Raw genomic sequence first — 25,017 nt, 5'->3', positions numbered from 1 at the left:
AAACAATTGGAATTAATAAAAGGCAAAATTTATTCAAGATAAGTTTGCTAAGTTTGTCAAGTCGTTCTTTTTTTTTTAAATATAAACGTACATTATTTTATCTGTACAATCTTTTTATACGTAGTTCTTTAGGATATCTATTCTATAGTCCACACAATGCGGGTCCCACGGCACGGTTTCCATGACTTTACGTAAATCCGCTAATTATTGTGCGTTCACTCATAACTAACAGTGATTCTGTGCACAATTAGCTAAATAGAAAACTTATGAATATGATTACGCTTTTCCATTGTTTTAATTTTAGAAAACAAATGATAACAAAACAAAACCTTGTACAATATTAAATGTATTTTACATACTTTCGTAATATTCTTAAACTTCTGCAAATTTTACTAATATTATAAATGCAAATGTTTAGATGGATGTACATATGTATGCTTGTTAGAGTTTGTAGCCTAAACTGCTGAACAGAAGTCGATGAAATTTGGCATACATGGCATAATCTAAAACACACATAGAACACTTACGATTCATTTCTTTGAATACATTTTTTATGTTATCCGATTTTTCTTACGGACTCCTGCAAGTTACAAAACCAAAACATAAATCTGTAACCACTGTGACCGTAAAGTCCGTCCGTATTGTAACTACGCAGTGTTATTTGTACACGCAAAACAAATGTTACCGCGTGTCCAATGGTTTAGAGGCGTGACCCACTTTACGCCGGCCATCGGCCCCGCGATAGATACCTCACGGGGACTGTTGTCCGCGGGAGATAAGGAATGTATGTGTGCGAAACTTTTCATCTTCAAATAATTCTCAAAGATTTCGTGAAAATATTCAGTATTTTAGAATCACACGTGTATCAACTTTTATACCATACTAATATTATTAATGCGAAAGTTTAGACGGAGAGATGGATGTTTGTTATATTTTGTAACCTAAACAGCTTAACGGATTAGATAAAGTTTGATATAGATGTACAGGATAGTATGGAAGAACACATAGACTACTCACTTTATTTTTTTTTTAATTCCACGCGGACGTAGGCTCAGGCGAAAGCTAATTAAATCATAAAGTCGTATAACCATTGGTAAGATACGTAGAATTTTTTCTTGTAGCTAACAATATCCCGAACGGAAGGGCGTGTGATACTGTACCCATTTCGCCATATAAGTGTAACAAGCCCAGAGAAACTGGCCCCAATGGATATAGAGAGAGCGCAGCTACAAAAAAACTGGTCACGTTCGGAAACTGATCGTTATAAAATTTTTCATTTTTTATCTATGTTGTGTGGTGTGGAGTATAATTTAATTTAATATTTTTAAAGGTTACTGAACTTAATAACTTGGAATTTGAATTGTGTTATTATGTATTTGTTGGCAATTGTATATTAATAGTAATGTAAAAGCAGTCATGATGGCAAAGTTAAGAACAAAAAAGGTACAAATGGTTTTCCTGATCACGAATTTATTATGTTTATTATGACAAAAACTAACAAGCTATCAATTTATGGTCACTCACTATATCTGGAGATTATACGGCTCATAGTTACCTTTAGATGTTTACGATATGTCTATGGTTTTATAGACGTAAGATATCGTTACATCGCAATGGGAACGCTGGACTACTAACTGTCACATTACTTCTAATAAGGTCCGGTGAAAAGTGGTTAACAACTTTTATGTCAATACTTTTAACCGTCAATTATAATATTTCCTCAAACATAAATGTGTATACAAAAGTATATCCGATTTATTAATTGAATATTCTATAAAAATAAAATTTCGAATTACGTCATGAGGAAGACGACTGCTGAAATAAATGTTTTCCTTATAAACAAAACCATCCCTAATAATACGTTGTTGAAACACAAACTGTATGGTATAATATTTATAGACATTGAGTATTGCATTTGAGTTTAAAACAAACATTGTCTTTATAGCGCACAAAAACAATGATTCAGGCGCTCATTAGCGAATGCGTCATTGTATTGTATTGGACCCTGCGCCAGCGCGCAGTCTGAGCTTACAGTTAGGGCTGCCAACATTCAATAAACGTAAGACTGCCATCGAATACGAAAAACGATTAACAATGAACTTTTAGCAACCCTTGATGCTTGGCGAAAACAAAACGACATCCATTGTTTCATACAATGACTGTCTAACCCTTATCCCTAATATGCATGATGCACTTTCGGGAATTTTACTTACACCCACCAAGTTGGCAGCCCTATTTAGCTTACTCCCCACACGATTTACATCAAGTTATCAAGGAGTCTAAGTATAGTCTTCTTGATTGCTGCCTCAATTTATATTAAATACATTGACTTCATACTTTTAAATTTAAATGTTTATAAACTTTTTGCAACTGAAATGTAATGTTAATATTTATTTTTTGTTACAGGTAAGTTTCTCTGATTTACTCTCATTGTTTCGAAAAAAGGCGTAAGTATATACATCATCAAATACTTTATCTTGACAATTTCGAACTAAAATTTTACTTTGTAAAAAGTGTCTATTGATTTTTTTAACGTAGAAATAACAAAAAGTACAATGTGTTTCCGTCTTATAAACGTGTATACAAGTTCTTGCGTTGATTTTAAAGTTACCGGTTCGACGGTCTTGGTTAATTGCTACTTGAATTTCCCAAATTGGGATATCGTATGTTGTGGATGACGGCCGGATGCCGCGTTGGCGGGGATGCTGTGAATATGCGCGCCGACACGCATCCGTCTGTAGGGCTGGCACCCGCTAATTGTCTAATTAATACTCATTAAAACGATGAAACAGCTATTTATTAGGTTACTGATATACTGTACTACATAATATTAGGAAGTAGAAATCAAGATAAAGTAATCATATATTTCCGCAAATGGGAATAACGTTTTTCACACGAGGTTTTTAATAGTCGTTTAATAGTAGTTTACTATTTACTTATAGTTATAATCCTCATGTCTATTTTGTGCAATTTGCAATGATTTTTAATTCAAATTTCGAATACACAAAAAACATCGAATTGTTCTAATAAATTGTTTTAGTTCATTAATGCATATGTTCCTTATATTTTAGCAATTAGGCAACCCTTTTAAAAGAACGCATTCATGGCGCGTTAACGTAGTGTTTGTTTACGAAGTTATTTCGAATTCAACGCTTTCGACGTTCCGAGAACGTTCCGGTGTCGGTGCGGACAGCAAACGGCGATCGGGCCACACGCCAGTGGTTGCTCTATCAATTAGTGATTCTCTGTTATTGTTACTGATGCACCTTTGATCGTCATACCAGTCCTAAATCAAAGGAGAAAATATAATACATCTCATCATTTACAAATAAAACAATGTTCAGTATTTCTTTAATGTGAAATTCCACTGCCGTATATCCTTTAGTTGTTTTATATGTTTTTCTAAAGAGATATTCAAAACACACAGTTATATTAATAGAGAAATATAATAGCATAAAATGTGAATGTGGTACATAATATTGAAATTAAAAAAATTAAAACAACAATTATGTAATGCGTAAATTAAAATAATCTATACTAATATTATAAAGAGGAGAGATTTGTGTTTTTGTATGCATTGTATTGGCTCGGGGGCTGCTGGGCCGATTTCAAATTCTTTCACCGTTGAAAAACAGAGTTGTTTTTGAGTAAAATAGTCTAAGTTTCTTTATTATTTTTCATATGCTATAAACTAAGCGACCAGTGGTCACACATAAATCCTGTGGGTTTCTGTACCACTTATAACGTCTCTTATTGTACTTTTAAATTTATGCTTTTGTCTAATAAAATAAAAAAAAAATGGATTTAGACAAAATACACTTAGAAAATATTAGAAGCACTAGCAATTGATAAGTAAAATAATACTGCCTATAATAGTATTGATATAATCCGTAAAAAAACCTATAGAAGAATTGAGTATTTTGGGAAGTCGGTCAAAAAATATAGACATACAAATGTCTACAGGCACCTCGACTGTTTTTACACTTAACCAGATATCAACATCCTTTAATTAGGCTGTTGCACAATTAGGTCACACAACATGTGTATCGATGATATTGCAAGGAAACTAGGTTGCATCTGTTACTTTTTATACTTTTATATCGTAACTTTTTAAACATTAAATCAAGTTCTTACAATGTTTACACAAGTTTATAGTTTAATAATTGAACATTATTGTGTATGAAAATCACAGAAAATGTTTTTATGCAATCATATACGATATCGCCTCCATTTGATGCCAATTTGCAACAAAATGTTGCACAATTTCTTATTGTAATTGTGCAGTTATTTTATTGTAAATGCTTATATTTTCAATATGTAAAATGTGTACGTAATCACTGCTACTTAATTTTTATATGTGGTATGATGCTGTATTTCCTTATGTTTATTTGTAAACAAGTCGTTGTGTAATTTTTTTTAACAGTGGTAGTGCCCGCTTTAACATCTTAGCACGAATAGGCCGGCACGCCCGGTGTAATACCACGACCACACTATAAACAGGCGTGAAATGGAAGCAATTCCGTGTTTCGTCTGATGAGTGTGGTGCCGGAGGCCTAAATTTAGTCCATTTCTCTTTACTACCCTTTTCTTATAAGAAGAGGATGGGAAGAGGAAGTGGATTTGACGGTGGAGGAGATGCATAGGAAGGGGAAATATCCTCATTCTGTGCGTCTCCTCCTCCGTCGGATAATGGTAGGCAACGCATCTGCAATTGCGGATGTCTATGGACAGCGGTCACTTCGCCATTTTGGCGGATTCAGGTGGCCGCTTATGTTATAAAAAAAATAAATGAAGAACAACTTTTTAACATTCGAAACATTGGGCAAAGTCGAATGGCGAATTCTCTTGTATTTTTTTAACATGGCTTGATTAACAGCTAACAGCACATGTGGAGTATCTATGAAGTATACTACCCCTTATATTTTATAGGTTATATCTCTTGCGGAATTGGCTCGTTGTTAAAAGATTTTGTGCCAAAAATATTACGCGACGTTGCAGATGTGCTTTATCACGCTGGAACTGGACTACAGGCCGCTTTATATCAAGGTACCTGTCTTATGCAATCTGATTAATGGGAATTCTAAGAATTATATTACTTGATTTCGCCCGCGACTCCGTCCGTGTTTTTACAGACTACGTTCTAGATCTATGCGAAATTTTATCGAAATCCGTTCATCCGTTTAGGCTACAAACTCTAATAAACATCTATTCATCCATTTAAACTTACGCATTTATAATATTAGTAAGATTTTACTCAATTCGTGATTTTCAGAACTAATAAGATGACCAGAATTCATTGATATTGTGGCCTAACTATAAAATAAAACTCGACAGTGTTGCATATAAATATACTGAGAAGATTTTAGTGTCCAATTTAACCTGATCTTTTTAAAAGAGTTACAAATAAAATATATAGGTAGGTACAGTTTACAATTTCTAAGTCTATGTTAACGCAATGTACTTGTTTGCTTATCTCACGGGCAAGGATGTTCGGGCGGGTCTATGCCCGTTTGCGATATCAACGATGCATCTTATCAGTACACGTGCGTCCGAGCAAGTTACACCAGTGACTCATAACTACATAACATTCTTGATTTATTCACATGTTTCCACGGAGTGGTAGTCTCGGTTAGCTACGGAATATTACCTTATATTAAAATGTTAGTATTGTACTTTTTAATTAACATCTTAACATAGTTGTCGTAGACTAAGCTAGATACGAGTTACATGTGATTTAAAAAAAATATTAGAGCGGACGCACATCTTTGACTAAACTATCGCTTATCGATTTTCGATTGTTTCGCAGCCAATTTAATTGCTTGGTTCCACAACTAAAAATCGAGTAGTGTGAGAATCAAAGCGAGATTAAACAGTTGTGCGATATTTTAGTCAAAGGTGTCCTCGCGCTCTTTATTGTTTTGGTTTGTAATCGAATACTAGTCGCTCTATATAAAAGATACCTCTGTTAGGAGGTTGTCTGTTCGTCCGACGTTAATGTGTTAATTATAGCGCTTGTTTATCCGATTCATCCGACATTTGCCGAGATAAATCTTTACGAAACGTTAATAGACTTTCCACGTCCCTTGCATTAACTTGTTTAAGACAGCGGTATCATTTTAGCGTTAAATTTATATATTCTGTAACGTTGTGCTCAATCCATATTAATTTGTTAGTTTCTCTAGAAAGTAAAAGTTATACTAAGAAACTATAACGTAGTTAAAATTACTGTTTACTGATAACATTGTTTACTACTAATTTATCAGTGGTAAAAGGCACTAGAGCGGAGAAATACCGACCACACAGAATAAAAGCGTGAAGTCATAGTTTTAATACTGAAACTTTCTTCGTCTAATTATTGTAGACGGAGAAAAAAATTTCCTTCTTATTTTCTTTTTATTCCTATTTCATTTTCTTACTTTTACTTATTCCCCTTTACTGACAAACCCTCTGTCATTCATAATCTTGTAAATATTATTAGAAACCAGGAACTACTTGCCAGTTATAGCCCTTTCTCATAATAGAAATATAAAAAAAAAACGATGACATACATATCTGACTATAATAAAAACGGTTCTTAGGTAAAAATATCAACATTACTCGGTCTTTACACATACAAATGTCACCAGTATGTCGCTAATAAAACGTGGCCGTGGTGATAAAATTAAAAAAGTTAACAGGAAAGTTCATAGGACGGGTATCGGTAATAAATTATGAGACAGTGAACACTTATCGCGCCACTATCTCTGTTGCTCAATTATTGCACAAAAGTTATCGCGCCCAGTTCTATGTAAGTAAACAATGTTTCATATCTATCTTAGGGCTGAGCATTGAGTACTCTATCAACTTTCTAGTTGCAAGTTCTTGTACTGACTTCGCCTTAGTTAGCATATGACATACTAGCTTTTGCCCGCGACTCCGTCCGCGTGGAATTAAAAAAAACAAAACCAAGTAGCCTATGTGTTCTTCCAGACTAACCTCTACATCCTTACCAAATTTCATCGAAATCGGTTCAGCCATTTAGGCTACAAACTGTAACAAACATCCATCCATCTAAACTTTCGCATTTATAATATTAGTATGATTGAAATGTGACTACATAATAAAGTATAATAATTGTGTCTTCAACCTTTATTTTTCACCTTTAAATTTTGGCCAAAGATTTGATGTTTTATTCCGAAGCTTTAGAATTACGAAAGTATTATCAAAGATTGTAAATTTGGAATTGACAAACCAAAGAAAATTATTATTTTTAACACATTACTCTAAAAAGCTGTCACTGCATTCCTGCAGTAAGGAGTGATTTAAATCGTCAATGTTTGTTTTCTTTCTCTGTTTGCACAACAAGCCACGGTATCGGCCCTGTTGCGTTTAGTAAACACCAGTAAAAAAGAAAACGAACGTTATCAAATTATCGTACACGCTCGTGTGACCTCGTTTTATGAATCCAGCTGTCTATGTTAATTTATATAAGGGACATTCGTCACATTTACAATGGTTTTATACTTATGTAATATTATTATTGCACCTTTTAATACTATTTTATTTATGATGTTATTAAAGTTCTCATTTTATTGGTATGATTGTAATTTTGATTGATTAAGAGATTTTCGATCATAAGGTAGAGGATTCCCATTCCACCATTCGACTTATCAGAAACCATTCTTAAGACCTCAAATTTAGAGTGGTACAAGACATTTTAGTAAAATAATTGAATTCTGCCTAATAATAATTTAATAAAAACAACAGTATAGTTATAAGCTGTTTTTATTTATTTTAATTTATTACAGTCCACTTTCACAAAATCCTTGAAATGTAATGAGGTTATGCGGGTTCTCTAAACGTGAATGTAAGTAATTTTTGCTGTGCATTTACATATTTACATGCCATAGAATGTAAACTCACATAAACAAAATCAAAAGTTGAACTCACGCGGAACTTAATTATTCGCTCTAGAAAACATGAAGGAAAAACTAAATTTATTTAACTAGTGAAAATATATAAATTAGCAAGAATTTAAAGGGATTAATGTAGTATTCGTTTATTTAAATATTTTTAGGTTATATTAAATAGCTACTTTAAATAGTTGGCAACGTGATTTAAATTTATTTTCATTTAATTTATACCTCTATGCATAGAGCTGTCCTAGCAACACTATTCAAAGAACATTATTTAACAAATTCTCTTTACTAAAGTCCCAACGATATCAAAGCTTATCGCATTAGTTTGTATGAAAGTAGGGTTCGCAGGCCCAACACAGTCACGGCGTAGTGGGTGCACGGCCATCACCGACCCGGTCGGACGCGGTTTGTAAACATTTGCCAGTTGCCACCGCGCCGCGTGCTAGGTTGCGCGTGTTTCTCACAGCTACGTTAAATACATACAAACAGTTAGTGTTACCATAAAACGCAGGAAGCTCGGGAGTACCAGTTTCGAACACTATTGTGCCAGTTTTGTGGTAACTTTGCGTTCTTTTGTTGATATACGTGGTTGTGCTCAGTGACCGTCACAGTTTTTTTGTTTTGGAGTCGTGTGCGGTACGGTGGTTCCATTGTTTAATGTGAATAGTGGTACATACACATATATAAAAAATGCCCAGCCCAAAATCCATACACTACACATGTAAAGAACAGCTTTTAAGTACATATTTATATTTATGTAAACGAAATATGGTTTTAGCAATTCTTTTACAAGCAATCGAACAAATGGTTAACCGCATAATTATAAGTATTTCTGGTAAAACAATGAGTCATTTTAGACTTCATTCGTGTTTTACTAAGAAATTGCTCTCTACACAAAGGTGTAAAATATTTTGTTACTTAAAAAAAAGTAAAGAAATGTTTTACAACAGCAATGGCCTTGAAACTCATTGTCCTGTAATAATCAATTAATTCGTTGTATTAACTGACCTTAACACCACACGTCTCATTGAATCCACTCGGTAAGAGGTCTAAATATAGTCTAGTGTGCGCTCACCCTTAAGTGTTACTGTCACTACAAGGTTTCACTAGATACAACGAGTGTTGCTTTGAATACGATCGTGACTTTCTCACGTGATTTAGCTTAGACTTGACATGTTGATTGATCATCTGTTACGTTATCTTTTCAATTTACACAAGAGTTTTCTATAATCAGTTAAATTAATTGGAAATAGAACTTATGGTGTTACTAGAAGTCATTAAATACACTAGCAGGTAAGGTTAATTCAAGAACGTAAAAACAAACGATTCGGACATAATAGATTGGTTTTTATTTAACTTTTCTGAACAGTGTACAAAAATATTTTATTTATTTATTTATTTATTTAATACTTTTGCACATATACAACAAAGCTTAAATTAAGTAAATTACATAAGATTTGCGCAAGGGCGGCCTTAAAAATACTTTAAAAATACGGCTATAAGAAACAAGAATATCTATAGGAAACTTGTTCATTCTAATTAATCTGATACACCTGATTCCGTAGTCTGATATTGTTTAAAAAATGTGGAATGTTCGGAAGTTAGCATTTAATACATCTGCCGCGCCGGGTGGCATAAAATCAGTCCAGCACATGCCTCCACAACATCTTGCATGCGCCCGCATCCCGCTACCTGCTCCACTGTATTGTTACCCTAGTACCCTCCAGCACAAAAGACCTTGCTTACTGTTTTGTTCTACGAATTAGGAAAAAAAAACATTTCTTATTTAGTTTTCGAGTACGTCGTCAATATTCGAGTGGAATGTTAAGTCGGTGCTTTATAACTTCAATGTGTTGGATAATATAGTTTTGTTTGGTTAAGGGTATTGCAGTATGCATATGACTGATGTAAACAAAAAATATTACCGCGAAGTAATTAGTTTTTTACAAAACATTTAATAAAACGTACTTATAAAATTAACCACCATTCATTAGGTAACACGTTATGAAATGTATTAAAAGATTGAAAATTCTATTTTGATTCCATTTGATTAAATAACATTCTAAAACCCTTTTTCGTAATGTGTTAGAGCTTAATTATGAATCTATTCACGTTTGTCCAACAAACCGTTCGTCACCAGGCGGAATGTAAAAAGAATTTTCTATCGGCCATTTAACGTGACATTTCAGACGCCTAACAGCAGAACAGATTTGTATTTCATGTAAATATTTGTATACATCTTAAATGTCAGTCGGTGATAAAAAGTTGCTTTGAAGGTGCGACATAAAAGCGTTAAGGCTTTTCACCATAAAGACATTATTTCAATCGTCTGTGCATCATGTTTCGCGTTTAATACTTTTAGAGTTACGTTTCTCGAAACTTATATAATTAAACGCAATGCAAACGTGGTATAAGTTGTCTCTAATAGGAATTCAAAGATAAAGCTCGTAAGAGAATCATATTTTTTCTGATAGAGATAGGTTCTCTCTAAAACTGACATTCATGTCTCATATGGATACTCTATGAGAGTTTTTTTTTTAATTTAGCAACATACTATAACTGAGGTACCTTCGTCGAGCAAAATTTTTCCTTGGAAACGAAGTAAAAAACTTGATTTTTTATATCCTGTTTGCTTGAAACTGGTAGGTGTCACCATAATTGAAAGAATTGTATAACAGCTTTCTCTCGTTAATGTACCGTTAAGATATAATAAAATATTCGAATTAAAACTGCATTATTTTGCACGAATGTACTACAAATGTACTCACGCTCACGTGTTTGATGAATATAGTTTATTATATTCAAGCCTTTATTTCTTCACATGGTAGCCGTAGCTTCAAGGACTTTTGTATAATGCCGTGCTACCTACATAATTATTATTAAAGGTTAAGGAGTTCTAAAGGTAAATTTTATTGGTTTGTAGCGCCTACATTATTTTGATAATACCGTATGTTTTTCATGCTTTAAAAGAATTCTGTAATTTTTATAAATTTTGCAATCGTACGCAAAAATTTATGAAAACGCGTTTTTTACGTAATTGTGCGAACTTTCACTCGCTGGTGTTAAGGCAGGCAAGTTTAAAAGCTCAATATTATAGCTTTATTTGGATATGTAAGCGCTTATATTGTTTGTCATACGGTTTTGTAACTGTGAAGATTTTATCGTTTACATTTCATTTCTGTTTAATTGTTGTTTAAATGCAAAGTGAAATCCTTGTGAAATTCACTTATCTGGTTTCCGGTTGTTCAGTGTAACTTTGTAAGACTTGGCTTACTTTAATAGTTCAGTTCCTTAACGAAGTCACATAATACTATGTTGTTTTTATCAACTCTGTTTTAGAAGTAAAGCATTTTTCTATTTTATTCAACGTCATATCCTTGATGTCATCTTAACAACACTTCAAGTCACATAGTAATGTTTAACATCAGAACTCGAGAACTATTAGACACTTCTAATAAAGTCTTACCGAGTCCCTCTGCCGTTACACAAATGGCAAACAAAGATTACCTTTTGAATTTTAATTTTGAACGTTAATAATGTTAGAATACATGGAAATTTAATTTCAAATGAAATAGCATTGATAATCAACATTATGAAGCTGGGTTAATACTAGTTCCACGTCTCTGACTTGCGTTTACAGTTAACAAAGCATCATCGATTCCGTCCCGTTAACGTTACCAGATTCAATACTTAATGATCGTGTTAACGTCTATCCGGTACTACTTTTTTATTACCCCGATGTATTTTTATTTCATCGTACAATTTTATAATGTGATTATATTTTTTCTCGTGCACAAACAACAAGGTAACAAGTCAGCAAGTCATTTCATGTAATGATACCTTTAGTTCGTTTTTCTAATTAAAATAGGTAACAAATTTCACGAAATGTGACCGATGGAAAGTAGCAAACGGGTCGTCTGGCGACCTTCCAAAGAAAATTTTATGACTGCCAGTTAACAAACCTAATGTTGCTAGTTTTAACTAATAATATCCCTCTGATTGTATAAACCTAAATATATGAAATATGTCAACGCATTGACACATAAAACTACTATTTCCGTTCATTTATATCGGTATAACATCATCATTCCATTCATTTAAGATCTAGAGTAAGACGTCCTAAATACCGTCTAATACAGTGTTCTTCAAAATATTGATAAATCGTCGGTGCTCTCGTCGCCAGTACGCGCATTCCTTTGTGATATTTTAGTAAACATTCACCGCTTTAATATTGCAATCATAATTCTTTATAATGTCTAAAGAATGTTAAACGTAGAATAATAAAAGCACTTATAAGGCTTTATAAGTACTCGTATTCGTATTGTAGTTGATTGCTTTTCATGCTTTACACCAAAAATTCCGCAGGAAATGTCCTTATTCTGTTTTCATTATTCATTACACTTCAGTCGTAGTCAGGCTTATAAATGTTTTTTTTTACTCTACGTCGCTATCAGTTGTCATTTCACAGATCCCTAGTTTATTATCTTGAAACTTGAGAACTTATTTCTTTAATAGCTTATCAGTTGTAGTTTGATCCGCTTACTGCTATTTGAACCTACGTTTTCTTGAAAGTACGTCAATAACTTTTTAGATTAGATCCCAGTTATTTTTAAAGTGCTTAATACAAAAGCTCTTAATTATAAAAACTTAAAATGTTGACTTGCGTCCATATTGTGTTTATCTTTTAATATACCACAGCGGATGCGGAAACTGCCGACTGTGAAATTTAAAGATGAAACAAGCGATAAACGTCAGATTAAACTGCGGCCGCGCTATTCTCTATCGGAGCCAATGTTTTTACTATGTCAGCTATTTCTAACTATGAGATACGATGCCTCTATTTTATCCAACCGTCGTTTCTTATGCAATGCGTAAATAAGATTAATTATACATGATTTATTAAGAATCTTTCTTTTATTATGATGCTAAAGATACTTATATTTTAACTAATTGTTAGTAAATTTCCTACCATTGTTAAAGTAATTAACTCTTCTCAATTGTTATAAATTATATGAATTTGTTAAATTGCGATGTATTGCAGTTTTTCGCGATAAATATAAATATGATCTCATTAGTGTATGTGTGTCAGAATGGGCCTCTAATGCGGTGGTAATGCGCAGCACCGTTGTATGAACCGTGCTTAATCTTCGCCAGATCCGTTGCCCATAAATGGGTCCCTTGTATAAGGTTTTCAGATAAAAGACAAAGTACCGTTATCTATGTTTATTTCCACACTTAAAAGTAATGTGTACTCTTAAAACTCTATTTATGATTATTATTCTGTTTGCAACCATGTGTTGTTTTTTAGTTTTTTGCCCTCAACAATCTCTAGATTAAACGTAGTAATTTCACTTAGGTAATTGTTTATTTACGATTTCTTCACGCTTTGTTTCCAGTCTACACGTTTTCTTCTTTCTATCTGTTTGAGATAAAGAAATAATTGTCACATTTGATTTATTTGTTCTATTCGTGTTATTGTACTTGTCTTGTTTGAGATACATCAGTTTCACTGGTCGCGGTAGCTGTAGGAGAGTTAAGCGTGCAGTTATTTGTGCGCGCACGCTTCTCGGTTGGCACACATCTGTTCAACGAAAGTTTATTTATTCTCGTATTCGTGCTTTCTTCGTAACGTATTGAATGATTGGCACACTCTGCCATCTTTTCCGTTAGTTTGAATGACACAGATTTCTAAAATCATTAAAAAGTACATCTTTTTTTGTAACTGCTAATTAGTTTAAATGTCGAGTTCCGTTCAAGAATATCTTCTACTTTATAAAGAACGTTAAAAATGTACTAATTAAGCTTATTTGCGAATGTGTATCCATGTTAGTGGATTATCCTTTTAAAAATAAAACAAAACTCGCTCAAATCATTTTATTTGGTAACTGAATCTTTAAGAACATCGTTAAAAGATTTCACTTTTCTAATCGAGTTTGATAATCCAACATGGTTAGTAATATATGTTCAACATTATTCGTATTTTATAGTTAACTGTACACACACAACGTTACAACCACATAACGAGTTAGTGCTCGTGCATTTCCTATCACTGTTGCTTAATTACAAAAACGTGTTCGCCTAGGTAATGACAGTGCAACAAAAAGATAAAATTAATTTTCTAACGTGGCAACATTATGCACGTCGTAAGCTCGTAAGCCGAGATCCCGTAGCCCGGCCTGTTTACGTAATCTTCTACCAAGACAGCCGCCCACTGCCGCCCAAGCTGCTCCTACACGACAGTCGAGTTGTACTTACCGATGCGTTTAAATACTGTCGATTCATATAAGTTTAATATTTGATTATAAAACAGATATAATTTTAATTGTTATAAAATTGTTAAGACATTAAACAGAATACATACAATACACTATTTTAAAAAGTGACGTCATTGTACACTTCTTATTTGAACTTTATTTTTGTTATTTATTTATTGAAATGTTACTAATTCGGTGTTAGCATAGTTTCACATTGACTGCTTTATTGACTATATTACCAAAGTATATAATTCCAGACATGTTTCGAACACCTGTTAGAAAGTCGTATGTTTCCGTAGTTGAATATACGATTTGTTATCTAAATTTCAGTATTTTTAGTTCAAATGAGGGTTTTTACTTAAGAAGAAATTACCTAAATGTATCAGAAAGGCTTTCCATAAAATTGAAGCAATTCTACACTGAGATGAGATAGTGATCAAAATTCACTAACTACGAGTATGTATCTTATGGACTCCTTGACATTAATTACATCAATAGACTCACTGAACATCACTCTATGTACTAATAAGTACAGTTGGAGAGACTGGCAGTGTTCAACCTTTAAAACAACAATCATTTGAACATTTTGAAAATTTTTTATTAATATTATCTTGCACCACTCACTGCTATCTAATTAGTTATTTGTAAGAAGAGGCGGAGTCATTCTCGTTTTAATGAACAAGGCAGTTTTTACCTGAAGCAGAACACCGCAGATTTTCGCGATCGTACATAGATTTACCAATCAGTTGTGGTCATGCCCGTGAATCGACACGAGATGTGCACTCGGTATAGCCGCAGCTGCCAAGGCCGACCTCTACTGAGCCACTGACATACCGCCGACCGCCGTATCTCTTGTACAACTTGTTTTATTTAATTGTTTCTCACGTCTTATGTTACACACCTCATGTTGGGAATCAATTCATTATGGATCATGTTTTACTGCGGGAAAGATACGAAGGTAATTTACGTATTTCTTCTCGTACATGTGCTGGATTATCAAACTAAGAATCAGAACTTAACATTCGGTATTTCTTATGACAGAAGGAGGTAAAGGCGTTTATTAAAATCTGTAAATACAGATCAAAGCGGCTTAGACATCTCACTTTGCCCGTTATGTTCTTTTGGATATAGATTTGCTCCATAATTGAGGCTCACTTAAAATATTAAACTATGACTGTACCGATGAATAGACTCAAGTCTTGTACTACATTTACAGATGTACTATATGTAAGTGTGTGTCTCAGAACGTTGATCCGTTTCGCTTACAATAGACGTCGTGGTGTCATCACAGATGGCGCGGCGCGACACTGTGAGACTATCCTCGAGCATGCGGTCGACATTCCAGCCGGCCTCCGTTTGTCCGTCCTCGTCTAGCGAGCTTAAAATAATTACACAAGTGCTGTTGTGTAGCTAGCCAACCCTGTAGAGTTCGTTGCGCCGGCGCTTCCCCTCGTCTACCTGACATTTCTAAAATGGAGAGTAAAAGCGTACGGCCACTTTTAACAGGTTTTCGAACGTCCGTTTTGTGACCGCCTATTACGTCTGCGTCCAAGTCCAGCGGCCATTAACACTTTCACTTTCTTAAACATCGATTATGAAATTTTATTAGTGTCGATTTAATTAGGTACGTATTAATATCCATTTTATTGTAATAATAAAATAGTTCCCTTTTAAATTATTTTTAATATAATCGTAAATTTATTCGCAAATCCTAATGTTAACTTTCAATGTAACGTTATCGTAAATGCTATTCAATAAAGTAGGTATGAAATCAACGCATCTGTGCTAGACATTCAAACACGTTCGAATTTCAAACTGTGAGTAAATAAATAAACGGTTGGACATGGAAGGCGCGGGCGTACGACGGCGTGCGCGCGCGCCGTGTTCGTTGTGCTTCGCCGCTGCCGCTCAGTGCGGCCGCGCCTCCGACTGACGGCTGACGACACTCCGCACGTCGCATGCATATATCCAAGACTAGTCAATGTGATAGTGAACGTTGCTCAGGATCGTGATCAGTGTGCTCTCGTTTCGAAGACAATCCCGGTTCGGTGTTGTGCTCAGTGTGAACAGTTCGAGTTTTCATATGCTTACCTATTTACGCGTGGGTTTATTTTGGTGTTGTTCTATTTCGGCTCAGGGCTCTCGGTGTGAATAAACAGCGTGTTTATTTATGCTGGCAACACGCTGACTTTAATAGTAAAATATCTCGAAATAATAAAGCACGCCTGTTACAATTTTGTTACGAACGTTAAGCAGATGTTACCATGTTCGAAAGATTCAGCTAGAAGCAGAGAGCGCCCAGGTTCATTGATTCTTAACAATCACAGATTAAATATAAATATAAAGTTACACAATTACGTTATTATGCGTCTATTATTTATCTAAAAAAAGAATTGCATAATTGTATCTATGACAAGTTACAATTTAAGTGACGATTTCTATTATTCATATGATTTAACAATTCACTTTGCCAATTAGACAATTGGAATTATAGTTTTTAACTAATTTTGTTTCATAATGTTAACGCATTCATTGAATATTAACATACTTGGGTTTGGACATAGTGCTCTTTAAAACGTAATATCGAGAAAATCAAAATTTTTCTGTCCTGTGGTGATCACTAGTTCCTACTGCTAGTTCCCTCTATAGTTTTCTTGAATATTTATTTCGCACGTCCAGACTCCTGTGTTTGTATAAAATCGAATTTATCAAATCATGTCCATATTCGTATGAAATGATAACAATCGATGTCAGGAATTGTTTACATTACATTTTAATTACGAATACCGATAATATGATGAACGTCACTATTGGAACAATGCATGTATTAGAATTTAATAATAAAGTAATATGTATGTATGTCTATCTTTTATTGTTGATATTAAGGGATGGATTTACATGAGTTAATTGATTTCATCAGCACATCTGTCGTGTCTTGATAAAAGTCTAATTGTGTGCAGTTTCGTTTAAGTGTATCATTTTAAGAAGACGATTCTCAAAATAGGTGATTACGCACGTTCCTAGCTCTACATGTCCCAATGGCTGTATCCGTCGCAAATCGACTGTTTCCTCCGAGCGTCTTTGCCGAGGCTCACCATTCTCAGTATGATTTATACCTGCCACGTCATTAGTTAGCTTGTCAGCGCTTGTCGCTGGCGGATGCGTTTTATTTGCCCGGCCTATTTAAAAGCGTTGCTTTTTGGTATCAAGACACAAAGGGCCGAGGCTTACTCGGCTGTTGGCTCCGTGCCTACCTCTTCACAACACTGTCCTATGACAAAAGAATACATGCTCATGGTCTCTAAAGGCCTAACAAACCACGTTAATGTTTAACTTCATATAACTCAAACTACTTTGTCCTTTTTTTAAATCATCATAGAACGAGTAATTATTTAAAAAATAAAAAATTAAAAAAGTACAATCACGTGCATAAAATAAAGAGGACAATATTTTACTTTGTGAAATTTAATGTTCGAAATTATAAATGTTCTTTTCGTGAACTTGACAAAGTTTACCGGCACGCGGAACGTGACCATTGTGTTGGAATAACCGCACAATCAATAACCAAAGTTGGCATCTTATCGAGTTGCCATTGTTATCAAAACTTCAAGGTAAGGGCGAATGTTCAACTGTTTCCATAATATTTTGTAATTTTATCGCCCTTGTCCATGTTATCAGTGCTTTGTAGATGTAATCTTTATTGTTCAAGTCAGCATTAGATTTACCCTCATTTTACGGTACAAATCATATTAATGTATAATTTCAGACACTCAAGTCTGAAACTAGAAACAAAACGGTGTATAATATCGATATTTTAAACGCAAAGCACGTAGTAAATAACATTTAACAAGTCGAGAACAAGTGGTTCTCTTGCAGAGCAAGTAATTACACCGTTTAATACGTCCAGTGTAAGTGATGTCATTCAGCAGCAAGATGATAAAGTTGCATTAAAATCACTGTAACTAAGATTGAACGTTGTGTTGCGTGCAAATAATGCCTACGCGTAGAATTTCACTGCCGTCACTTGTTTTAATACATATTGCTGTCTCTATTCTGTCAATGAGAATGAAAGAGATCACAATGTATTTTAAACCAAATGTCACGGCAGTAGAATTCTACCATGGCAAGTCGTGGCTCTGGCACGCGATTCTTGATCCCAGTTGGAGCCTTGACGTCTTATCTTTGGAAAATATCGTTGTCGTGACGGAAAACGTTGGCCGATCGCCAGACATCGTCCATGCTCTCATTACGAAAACCATACTCCTGCGTCATAAAGCGTCGTACCACGTATCGTATGAATTATTTTACATTTATTTGTTAGCCAGCCGTGCTTCTGTTTTGTTAATACCTATCGATTTAGTTAACATTGATATAATTTACATATTATGATTTATTTACTTATACACGCAACGTGCAATGAGATTATTCTTTACTTTAATTACATCACTGACAAAATTTCGTCATTGTTTACTTATGATATGTCATTTTCATCGATACCTTATTGTTCTTATAATCAAACTATTCGACCAACAACACGTCATCTAAATTATTTCAGGTTTCATTTACTCTCGAACTAGATCTATTTCCATGATGTCCATATATTCTTTGGTAGAAAGATAGATCTATCAGGATCAACCAGTCTGTTCTTGTTTAAATCAAAACTGGCATTGTTCATTGCTTATTCTAAAACACTGCAATCGGCGGCATCCGTTATGCTTGATGGATCTCCTTGAGGTGGCCTTTGACTACGCCTTGAACTCTTTAAAATAACTAGCGCGTATCAATCGTATTGCTTTAGATTTGGCCGTGTTTGATCAGATATCATCATAAAGTTCACTTAACTCAAAATAAAAAGAGTTTGAAACTAATAAATAAAGCCCTTATTGGTACATACAAGCACGTAAATCTTTGTCAGAAAATTAGCAGGGAGATTGAAGTCGTTGATTCTATTGTTGATATTAATTCTAGACTGATTGTTCTATGTAAAATCTCTATATCATTTGTTTTATAACATTTCCAATGTATGGTTTGCAAAAAAAATCTGAATACAACATCTTGTGTAACAGAATGTTACTCATGGAACTTTAGGTAATTCTGTTATTTTGCCTCTTCAATTCCGTGTCGTCTGACTCCCACAAACTTTCCATCGAAACAATGGATCGTTTGTAAATTTCACTTTTTTTGCCGACATATGAACTATGCGCGGAGATAATTAATTTTGAACGCGACGATACGTCTTCCTTGAATCAAGTTTTTGTTTATTCAAACTCTTTTATGTAATCTGTATTATCCGGTGTATTGTTATCGTTTTATATGATTTTATCTTCGCATATTTGAATGTAATTATGGAAGCAAAAAAATACCTTAATTTTTAGTTTTACCACTTTCATTGCGTTACTATTAAACAATTCTTTATTGACATTCTTATAAAGAGAGAACGAATATATACACAATTTCTTCAACTATTTTGTTATTGGAATAGTCTCCGTTCCCACGGCGATATTATTATAAGTTGAATAGAGGAAAGGATAACTAGAAATGTACGAGTTTCATTCTAAAGCTAACTCTTAGCTAGAGCGGTCAAAACATTTACCAATAAATTAATCCTTTGTCTGTTCTGTGTGAAATAATAGAAAAAATTAGTAATTCCATAAAATTTATAACAAATTTGGTGAATTGTTGTTATATGGGTGCTCCAAACCTTTTAAAGGTAGATTTTATGATAGGATTTTACTTAAGGGCCGACTATAAAATGTTTAATTCAATCTACCAGACGGACTACGAAGTACCGACATAGAAGTATAAGTAAATAAATAACTAGTATTCACGCAGTGAGCTCACGCGTATTAGCTCATTGGGAAGCAGGAGGTGTGCGCCTCAACGAACTGCAGCTTGGCGCTGCGATAAACAATTTCCTACTTAGAGGAATATTCTATGGAGTCTAGATTACAAAATAGATGACGTCCTAATTCTTGCTTTTTAATCAGGAACTAGAAATCTAAATAGAATATTTAAATGTTGTTAAGAGCAATGTGTTCTGTCTCAACCTCCAACCATTTACAAAGCGTAAAGACAAAGATTACAGTCTTTTGTTCTGGTTGTATTCATTAGCCGAATGTGGTACCAGTAGTCCACACGTTTTAAAAGTGCGTTGAACCTCCGCGATTGTTTCCAGGCGGCTCCTTATGGTTTTTATAGTACTGTCGCAACGTGTTTTACGGGTTACACTCGAGTTTTTCGGTCTCTTGTCGTGTTGCAATCGTTTCCAAACATGTCATTACACAGGTTTAATTTCTTTTGCATCATTTTTATTCGAGGATAACGTTTATAATTAGTTCTTTTGTAAATTTTAAAGAACATTGTTAGGGTTTTTAACTTATCAAAGTCCTCATACAGTAGTGATAAGATAATGCGCGTCGATGACTACATAGTACAAATCACTTCATTTATTAACAATTCTAACTTCTATTCAGACGCAGTATTCAACATTACACAAATAAAGAACTTGAGTTGAAATAAACGAACTATGAAAATCAGTGATAACCCAATTAAATAATTACGTGACCTAATGCGATAATCAAGTGCGGTGAACGTGTAGTGTGTGGTGTTAGTACTATCGTTTTGATCCGGGCATGTGTGAGGATGAGCACGGAGCGCCGCCTCTCCCGGAGTTTCCACTCGTGTCTGAAGGGATCGTCTACCGAAGAGGCGGTGGACGAAGAAGACACCTGCTACCACTCGCTGGGCGGCCGGCACTCGCTAGCTCGACAGCCGCAAGTCTACGTTGAAGATCTCACCAACGTCACACTCGCCGACTTCGATACCTCACAGGATGATATCGAAGGTTCGTATTTTATATTCTTAAAACATCCTACCACCATTAAGTCTGGTTACTTTACATATCTAAATACGAGTACTAAGAGCGGGTGCACATCTTTAAGTAAACTATATCACAACTGTTGTGCGATTGTCGATTATTTCGCAATTCAATTGTTTAGTTGCAAAACTAAAAATCAAGTAGTGACCGCACCTCCATATAAGCTTATAGCAATCAAAGGGAAACTAAACAGTTATCCGATAATTTAGTTTGAAGTATGCGCACGCTTTAATAGTTGTTTAGATTTAAAATACATTCCAAACTGTATTCCTTATTTAAGCAAATGAAGGAAATGTTGTCGAGTGCATTTATGCCACGGCCATACGTGGGCTGCACTAACTGTCAGTGGTCTCACAACCAACCGCGGAATGCCTATACTTGATAGAGATACAGTAATATTACATAGTTACACCTAAAATATAACTTTATGTAATACGTTGATATTTATGTAACATCACGTTTGCTCAGCGTCAGACCGCACAGTGAAGCCATAGCTATTCGTGTAGACAATAAAATGTCGTTTTCTTGGTAGATAATCATTCTTGTATTTATGTCACGACATCCATACCGAATGTCCTAAATTATTGGTGGGATTTTATGAAAGTAACATGTTTTCTCTCCAGCATGTTAAATCTATAGTTAGTTTTAATATCGAGTCTTTAATTTTAAACTAGCTTTCGCCCGCGACTCAGTCCGCTTGGAATTTAAAAAGAAATAGAAGCAAGTAGAATATGCATTCTTACAGACTATGCTGTACATCTAAACTAAATTTAATCGAGATCCGTTCAGCAGTACATGCTACAAAATCTAACAAACATCCATCCATTCATCTAAACTTACTTACTGCGTTGGCGCAGCGACCCGAAGTAATATAAACTTTCGCATTTATAAAATAGTAAAAAGTAAGATGGATGGTATTCGATTAAATTATCTTTGTGCAGGGTTAACTAGCCAACAATACTTGCTTCTATTGTGTAAATCACGGGACAAGTTTGAATGTGATCTTGACATTGAAGTAATGTTAATTAACATATGAGTTAGTCGAATGACTCACGTAACACCGGATACGTTACACCTACGCTGATTTCAAATCTCTATCAACGATTACATTCGCGTGAATGAATTCATGCCAGTCACGTTTTAGTTTTTATTTGTTACCTCTTGTTCTAGCTACTTAGGGAATAAATGGAATTCCTTACCTAAATATGTAAATTGGAATATCAAACATAAAAAATTAAGTTTTTGTTATGTGGAATTAAATTAAATGCTAAATTAAAGGTTTTCCGTAATGGTGTGTAAATAACTTAATAGTTTTATTGTAAATTTTACTTCGTTTTGTTTGTTTGTGACTTGTTATGTATTGATGGTTTCGTCATATTTGTATAATACGTGCTTAAAACTAACTATTAAATGTGAAATTGAACGTTATTATTTATGAACGTATCTTTGTGCCACATTTTTCGAAACTATGACAATTTTCTCATACTTTTAGGCACTTGATATTCTTAGAAATACAACCGAATTTTTCCCTTTACATTTATATATTCCATTATTGCGTCAGAATTAGTTTCAGTAGGTCGATAATAATCGCTAAAGCTAATATAATGTTTAAGTCACGTACTCATACAAAATGATTTGGTGCGTACTGGCAAGGCACCTGTGTCGCACTGCGCGGGCGCAACCGCCTCGCATCCGCTTCCTGTGTTCCTGTCTCTTTCACATCAACCCTTTTCGTACAGAGCCGCTTCCGCCCCGCTTTGTAGTGCCATGGCCACACAATGCTATTGTTTGTTCATAATCAATTTTGGCACGTTTCTACTCCCGATAATATTAGAACTCTAAACAATTATCATTTTTTGTTTTAATTTTGTTCTTTTAATTAATCATTTTTAGTTGCCACTATGTATACAGTGAAATGACCGTTATGGACGGCGATTAATGTAGATTTGGTATGAGAAACCTAAACCAAGGGACAGCTTAATATAACTATAGTTTTTAAATCGCAAGTTACCGTCTCGATTCTCACCTTAACAAAAACCTCTTTCAAGGTTGTATTCTTGAAAGTCGGAAATTCGTGTTTACGTTTAATTTATCGTTATTGGCAATTACGGAATAAAATAGTCACAATTCACGCGACACAATAAACTGTAAAATAGTTTAATCCGGGTTTGTGAGTAGCCCCAGTGGTAGGTAAGTATAAGGTAAGGAGTAAAAGGTTAGCATAGTATGCGCATGTTATGAGAAGGAATGAATCGCATGTTACAAGGAGAACGTTAGTTATGAGTGTGGAACGATACACCGGTAGAGATAGACCTAGAAAGAGATGGATGGATTGCGTAAAAGGTGACATGATCAAGGAGTACATAATAATGACTAAAGTTCAGTACACTTAGTACTTCTGTACTTCATCATTTGCTCGGGACGCAAAAATAATTATTAGCATCCGTTCCCAGTTCCACTAATGTCGATAGCATCAATCGTCTGAGGATCTACGGCATGCCACCTCGTTTGCGGGAGCTAGTTTTTGTTCAACGCCACCATTGTCGGAAGACTGAGTACATTATAAAGATAGACCAGGCGCTTGCAATATCTGTCATATCTGAGTTTGTTTTAAATCCCATTCGTTTATATTTTTGTAATTCTTTAATGAGTATTTGAAATTAGAATGTCGTCTAGTGTATCATTCTGTAACGTAGAAATTATTTTTGTTACAACGCTTTAAAGATACGACCTATTCAGACGATTTAGTTAAAAACCCATTGGTTTTTGTCGATTAAAGAAAGAAAAAAGGTTTTGGTCTCCTTAAAAGTGTACATCTGCGTTTAACGAAACTGAGCGGCGAAGCGCTTAATTGTCAAGCATATTGGCACAATTAAATTGTTCCTATCGCTCAGCGACTTCGCTCACATGAGGTCATTGCTTAGTTAAAGAGAATTTGCAAATTCATTATTTACCATATATGGTTTAAACCATAAAACGTAAATTATCAGTATTCTATTTAATAGGTACTCCTCACATTACAAATAATTGTGACCAGTACATCCTAAGATAAATTAATTTCGATTATTTGTGCATGCTTAACATAAATAAAAGTACAGATTTCAGTCTTGATTTTCATATGAATATTAAAATTACAAAGTATTAAAGAGCGCAATAAAGTATGACAACGCGAGTGATGTTAGTTTTATCTTTATGTGAAATGTGTGCCGTGCACAGGAAGTGATAGTTAGCATGTAAATTCCTCACAGAAATTACTTTACAATTTGCAATTCAAACTAATGACCGCGTTGTCTTTAAATCATTAAGCATAATGCCCCAAAGATAACTATAACGTCTCTCTTTCAATGTCTTTTACTAATCTGCAGCTAAATGGATAAATGCTTTTTATTGTACGTTTTTTTGTTCTTTTTATTCAATTTATGGTAATTGACGTTTACATTTTTACTAAACTTTAATTTGACAGAGCCATCTATACTTCGTTAGCGTCAAACTAAATGTTTGCTGTAGTTCTCCTTTTCGACGCTAGATTGCGCTGTTCGTTTGTTATTACAGTATTGACTAAACTGCTAGCTATTACAATTTTAAAGTTAAAGCATAATTTATCTAATTCACTATTAATCTACTAGTTCAATATGATTTATTTTGTAAGTTAGTTCATTAAAATGTTTGTCTCGTTCTACATATTTTAAAATTTATCATCCACGGTTTTCAAACTATAGCAGGTCCCAATATTTGATTTATTGATCTCGGTCTGAGATCATAACAATGCTGAAAGCGGACAAGAACCAGTTGGTTCAGTATTGCCAGTAGTCCGCAGTCAACTGACTGAGTTCATGATCGCCGGCGTGATGACGAAACTTTGGGTCGGAATTTATTTCTCATACTCTCCAACTTACCAAGTAAAGAAAGTATAAAAGTTAGCCCTTAACCTGTTTTGTGTCAAAGGTAAATTACGTATCCGTCTCATCACCTCAAAGAATCTTATCGA

General features: G+C 34.3%; 1 protein-coding gene across 1 annotated transcript in view; it reads left to right on the top strand.

The window, feature by feature from the left end:
* The window catches only part of LOC106107795, a 98,308-nt gene that overhangs the window by 45,663 nt on the left and 27,628 nt on the right, over positions 1-25,017 (top strand). The window lies entirely within an intron of this gene.

This window comes from Papilio polytes, unplaced genomic scaffold (assembly GCF_000836215.1).
Source record: "Papilio polytes unplaced genomic scaffold, Ppol_1.0 DF821845.1, whole genome shotgun sequence".
Classification (NCBI taxonomy): Eukaryota; Metazoa; Arthropoda; class Insecta; order Lepidoptera; family Papilionidae; genus Papilio; species Papilio polytes.
This window is presented reverse-complemented; position numbering and strand designations above follow the sequence as displayed.